The 5849-nt window shown below is 33.2% G+C and overlaps 1 long non-coding RNA gene across 1 annotated transcript in view; it reads right to left on the bottom strand.

The window, feature by feature from the left end:
* Positions 1-1726: 1726 nt before the first annotated feature.
* LOC107988850 (uncharacterized) overlaps positions 1727-5849 on the bottom strand; it is a 5809-nt gene continuing 1686 nt past the window's right edge. The window contains exon 2 of the long non-coding RNA XR_003050241.1: positions 1727-1836. This is a non-coding gene — a long non-coding RNA (uncharacterized LOC107988850). The remainder of the gene's footprint in view (positions 1837-5849) is intronic.

Raw genomic sequence — 5849 nt, 5'->3', positions numbered from 1 at the left:
TTTAGGACATAATCTTGCATTTTTGTTTCATCAAAGTATTTTTTCAAAATTGTATCTTTTAGGAAAAAAAGTTTTTTTTTAAATTAGAAAAAAATGTTTTGTTTAGATGTTAAAAAATTATGATGAAAATCTTTGAAAATGTTTTCAAAATGTTATCTGTTTTGCATGTTTCTCATCAAATTATAGCATTTAAAAAAAATTGAGAAAAAATATTTTTTTTGAAAAACACAATCAAATGTTTTGTTCAGATTTTGAAAAACTTCAATGAAAATCTTTGAAAAACTTTTTTTCAAAATGTTATCTTTTCTGCATATTTCTCATAAAATTAGGGCATTTAGAAAGCACTGTCTGAAATTTTTTTAATACAATTTCTATCAAAATGTGAACTTTTTGTCATTTTTGGTCAAGAATAAAGAAATTGACAAAAATCATGTTAAAATAATTTTTCAAAATTGTATCTTTTCTGCATGTTTGTCATCAAAATAGTGATTTGAAAAAATACTTTTGAAAGATTCTTAGAAAAAGTGTTTTGCTCAGATGTTCAAAAATTTTGATGAAAGTCTTTGAAAAATTGTTTTTCAAAATTTTATTTTTTCTGCATCTTTCTCATCAAAATAGTGTTTTGAAAAAATATTTTTGAAAAATTTTTAGAAAATAAATTTTGGTCAGATGTTCAAAAATTTTGATGAAAGTCTTTGAAAAATTGTTTTTCAAAATTTTATCTTTTCTGCATGTTTCTCATGAAAATATAGCGTTTTGAAAAAAAAACTTGAAATTTTTTTGAAAAAAAATATTTTGAATATATTTTAGAAAAAAAAAATTTGAAAAATTTTTAGAAAAAAAATTTTTGAAAAATTTTTAGAAAATACATTTTTGAAAAAATTTTAGAAAATATATTTTTGAAAAATTTATAGAAAATAAATTTTTGAAAAATTTTTAGAAAATACATTTTTGAAAATTTACTTGAAACTTGAAAAGTTTTAATAACTTCTGACAGATAAAAAAAACAGTATATTTCATGAATTCATTTTTTTTCCATTATTACCTGTTTATTTTACAGATGTTTTCTGTATTTTTATATAGAACATTTTTTAAATAAACCTCTTTTTTTACATTGTAAGAAACAAATCACAAGAACAAAGTCACAAATTTATAAATTGTAATTTTTCTTGTCAAAATGTACTGGGTTCATAAATAGTTTTATTTGCCGTCTTATTGGTATCGCGTCATGATCAGCATCTTAATCTTCTGACTCATTTCTCTTCTTTTTCTTTTTACCAAATACAGTAGTAGGACATTAACCCGTGAATGTATGAATTATTTTCGTAAACTTACACCTTTTTCTCAGAACATGGAATTATGCACTCACATCTTTTTGTCATAACTATTTTCCCATGAACTTATAACTATTTCTCTTCAGGCCACAACTTTTTATTCATAAACATTATACAATTCTTTTTTCTCATAACCTTTTTGACTTAACACTAAATTTACAATTTTATTTCCATAACACTATGACTCACAAATATTTTCTCTTATTGTTACAAGTTTATTTAATCATTTTAGATTTTTTTTTCCTGCTTGTGGCCCAGATCCACCTTCGTAAAGAGAATATGGTACTGTGGAATGAAAACTGCAGACCATGGTAGGGTGGTGATTTGTTTGTTTTGCAGATTTCTTAGATCTCTAATGTCTGCGGTGAAGTGTGAGACGCGATGACTTGGTACCTTGTCTGAGCTTCTGTGTCCGACTGTGGAGAGAGAGAGACAGCCAACGTCCCAGATGGTGTGTGCAGCCCACAGCTACCAGGAAATAAACGAGTCTGTGCGAAAATTGCTGTTGTGAGAGAAAAAAAAAACAAAACAAGGCGATCAGGTTATTACTAATTATAATATTTATTGCACCTCAACAGACTACAACTGGTAAACATACAGTGCTTCAAATATTTTCTTCATAACAAAAATACAGTTTAACAATATGAACTACTTTGAACTATCTGCTGTTCGTTGCTGTAATCCCCCCCCCCCCGACCCCCCTTGTTAGAAAGGATGGGTCCAGTGGTTTCCTGAATATTTGACCTGTTTAATGGATACACAAATATTGTTTTTGGTACATGAACCGTTCCTTAAAAGCAACATACTATAATCATAAAATTCTGAAAAAGTCTTCAAAAATAAATAAAAATGCACTAATTTGTCTTAAGATATATAGCGATGACCTTTTTAATGGTAAAGTTCAGAGAAAATATACTTTTTTAGTACGTCAACCACTGACCACAGTAATACACTTTACTAATAAAATTCTAGAAAGTCTCCAAAAATGAATAAAAATGCACTAATTTGCCTTAAAATACATAGCAATGACAGTTTTGTTGGTTTGATAACAGCCATTAGTCAATTTTCACTAGAAATTTTACGGCTTCAGTCGACCAAGACTTTCTTTGGTTGTTTACAGCGCTACTGTACATTCTGTACTGTTCAAGTATAGTAAAAAGTTTAACTTTGAAATCCTTTAACTCTAGTGTAAATTAACCCTTCACACAACTGGCGGACATACTGCACTTCAAGAATATTCTTAAAAACTGGAGCAGAATTTGGATGGTTAAAGACGGTGGTGCTGTGTCCTTCTTTGTTAGCTGTGCTAACGTTAGCTACACTACATGATGCCAGATAGAGAAGTGATACAAGAAAGGTCTTACAGCTTCACTATACATATATTGATATTTAAAAAAAAAGTCATTTAAGAATAAAAAAAATGCTTAAAATAAGCTGACTTGGCAACCACAATTTGCATGATACACAGCACAAGTCTTTTCTTGCATCTGCCTGCAGGTTAAGTCCTGCAGTGAAATGAGGTTTGACTGCACTGCAAAAACAAAGCACCGAGGAGGAGGTTTTTACATAACCACACATTTGTACAGCTCCATTCAGAGCAGAAATGCAGAGGTGGGTGGTGTGAAGTCGACTCTGTGTGCTCTCCCCGAGAGAACACAGAAATACTACAACTGGCACGAGGGCGATGAGAGCCGACGGCCCCTCGCTCTTCATCCTGGAACTGACTGAGTTTGACGTCCGTTCCCCCAGAGAAGAGCCCAGAGCTGAGATTACAGCCGAGGGCCCAGAGCAAGTCTGTCTGCGTCAGTCACAGCAAAGTGACAGCACTGAGGCTCAGCCGTCACATAAAGCTGCTCATGTTGTATTTACTGTAGAGGAGTTCAGAGAGACGGAGATCACACAGGCAGTGAGGCGCGGAGAAAAACTGCAGATGAAATATTTATGTGAAGGGAGGAAAAAAAAAAAAGCTGAGGATTTATCTCATGTATATTTGACAGAATGATCTGAGTAACGAGAAGTGCATATTTTCTAATGTTTACTAAAATTACAAGAGAAAAAAGCTGAAGTACTTATGAGTCGATGTCTGCAAAAACACTGGATCAGACTATATTCAGTTATAGATTTATAGTTTAACAGTTTTATAAAAGTTAAAGGAACAAACTAGTAGAGCACAGCTATAAATTAAGCATCTATCAAAGACGACAATTTTATACTACACTAATAAAATGTCATCAACATAGACAGTGTGTATGCTTTACTGACCTGCCTGCACTTGAAATCAGGGTGCAAAATATACACAACTAAATTTTGCTTTTATTGATTCAAACTCAAACTTTTGTTTTTGTTTTTCTAATGCTTGATACTAAATTTTGCTTTTATTGATTCAAACTTTTGATTTAGTTTTTTCTAATGCTCGATAAAAAAAAATACAGTAATAAATGGTTAAATAAGCTGTCAATTTTATTTTACTTTTATTGGCAACACATTTGGAAATAAGGTTAATAATGTTGAAACTAAAAGTCTTTTAAACAATTAAAAAGGTCTCCTTTTTATATGCTTTTTAAGAACATTTCTATGTTACTGTTTGACCTGTTTGCTGTATTCGTGGTATTATTAGGACACAAATTCCCATGAGCTTTGTTAGCTTGTTATCGTGAGCAGAAAGTAGACCTGAATTTATTTATTTTTTTCTCCAGAGCTCAGACGGGACACAAACTTATTCATCCAAAACAATGGCACATTCAGGTGCTCCATTTTGAAGCCTAACCTTAATTCCACAGACAGGGAGCAGCTTCCTCTAACAGTGAGTTAAGTTGGAGAACAATGACCTCTGCGGTCAAAAAGTTAAAGAATGTCACAAAAAAGAACACATACTTTTAAGTGGCAATGAAGACCATATAACAGCTAGAAATTAGCCTATAATGTAGCAAAAATGATCCAATCACTATTCCTATAAGCTAGCAAAGGAGATAGCTAACGGCTAAGAGACAGATGAGCGCCAAAAGCTGATTAAATAAAATGATGAAGACTAAACCAGACTGACCGTTAGTGTTAGCCAAGTTACCCAAAACAGAAAGAAGAAAAACAGAACAAGACAGAAACTGTTTATTCTGAGCCAGAAAATTGCTAAATGCTAAAAAGGTTTTTTAATAGCTGTGAAAAAGTATACCTTCTTTTAAGTGGCTAAGACATGACAAATATATAGTAGCTGGATAAAAGAAAACTTGGGTGACCAATATTATAGCTAGGAGTTAGGAAAATATTGCAAGTCAGAGCTAACGGCTAGCTAAAGGGGTAGATAACAGCTAAGCCCTTATAGCTAACTAACCCGTAACTATAATTTCCAGAAGCTAACCTTGTATTTGATATTTTGATTTTCTGAAAAATAAAGAAACAATAAGTAGCTAATTAATTATTTTGTTGTTTTTTTTCTTCTTTTTTTTCAGAACCACTTGAACTAGTCGGTTTGTTTCTGGTGACTTCTACTTTGATTTTTATATAAAACTTGTCATCAGAATGTTGAATTTTTATTTTATTGCTCCAAATGGGATTAATAAAACGTACTTACTTAAATACAAATGCTGCATCAGCATAAATCTACCTCCAAACACAGAAACCATGGAGCAAAGATGCTGCAACACCGACCAGCCTACAAATCAGGCCTGTGTACAGTCAGTGCTGTGTGGCTGCAGAGAGATATTTATGTCATAAACCTGACAACCAGGGAGCAAATCTGCCCCAGAGCAAAACAATTCTCAGACACCTTACCCCCCCGCCCCCCATCCTCCAGCACCCTCCCCACCCCTGAGCATCATAAACCAACCTCCTGCAACAGCACCATCACAAACACAAACAATCTCATCCACAAGGTCTGTTCACATCCTGAATTCACAGTGTCACCTCTCACTAAGTCACAAAAAAAAAAGTTTCAACTTTTACTGTGTCTTAAAGACTTGAAGAAAAAAAAGAAAAAGTAAAATGGTTTAAACGCTGCCAGTTTTACCCACAGCTGAGCCTGTGGAGCCTCTCCAGTAAGATTCTTTAATGACAGCACAGACACAAGGCCAGCTCTATTGATTCAAGCCTGCTGAATAATTCCAATTAAATGTCCCACAAGACAAATGTGGAGCAGCTTGGAGTCGGTCCAGACTGAAAAATCCACTGTTAGTACAAAGTGACTGCACAGAAAACAGGACTTGGACTCCTGAATACTTCAATAGCCTACACTGAGGCAGAGTATTTCCATCCTAGATGAATCGGCTGTTTAACACGTTGACAAGTTGTTTGGTCCACTAACCAACTAACTAACTAGAAAACAGCATAAAATGCAGCACAAAGTACAAAGAGTGAGGTCACAGGATATATATGCGACATAAATAAATACAATTTATTTTTGGTCAACTTTGAGCATTTTTGGTTTTCCTTTTCTTTGGCTAGCTATTGTACAGTACGTAGCACAGCTTTAGCAATTGTATGCTAACTTGGGGCTCAGTTGGGACCTAGGTCAGATTTTTT

This window comes from Cynoglossus semilaevis, chromosome 8 (genome assembly GCF_000523025.1).
Source record: "Cynoglossus semilaevis isolate Cse_v1.0 chromosome 8, Cse_v1.0, whole genome shotgun sequence".
In the NCBI taxonomy this organism is placed as follows: domain Eukaryota; kingdom Metazoa; phylum Chordata; class Actinopteri; order Pleuronectiformes; family Cynoglossidae; genus Cynoglossus; species Cynoglossus semilaevis.
Note: the sequence above shows the minus strand (reverse complement) of the source record. Positions and strands in the feature narration are given on the sequence as shown.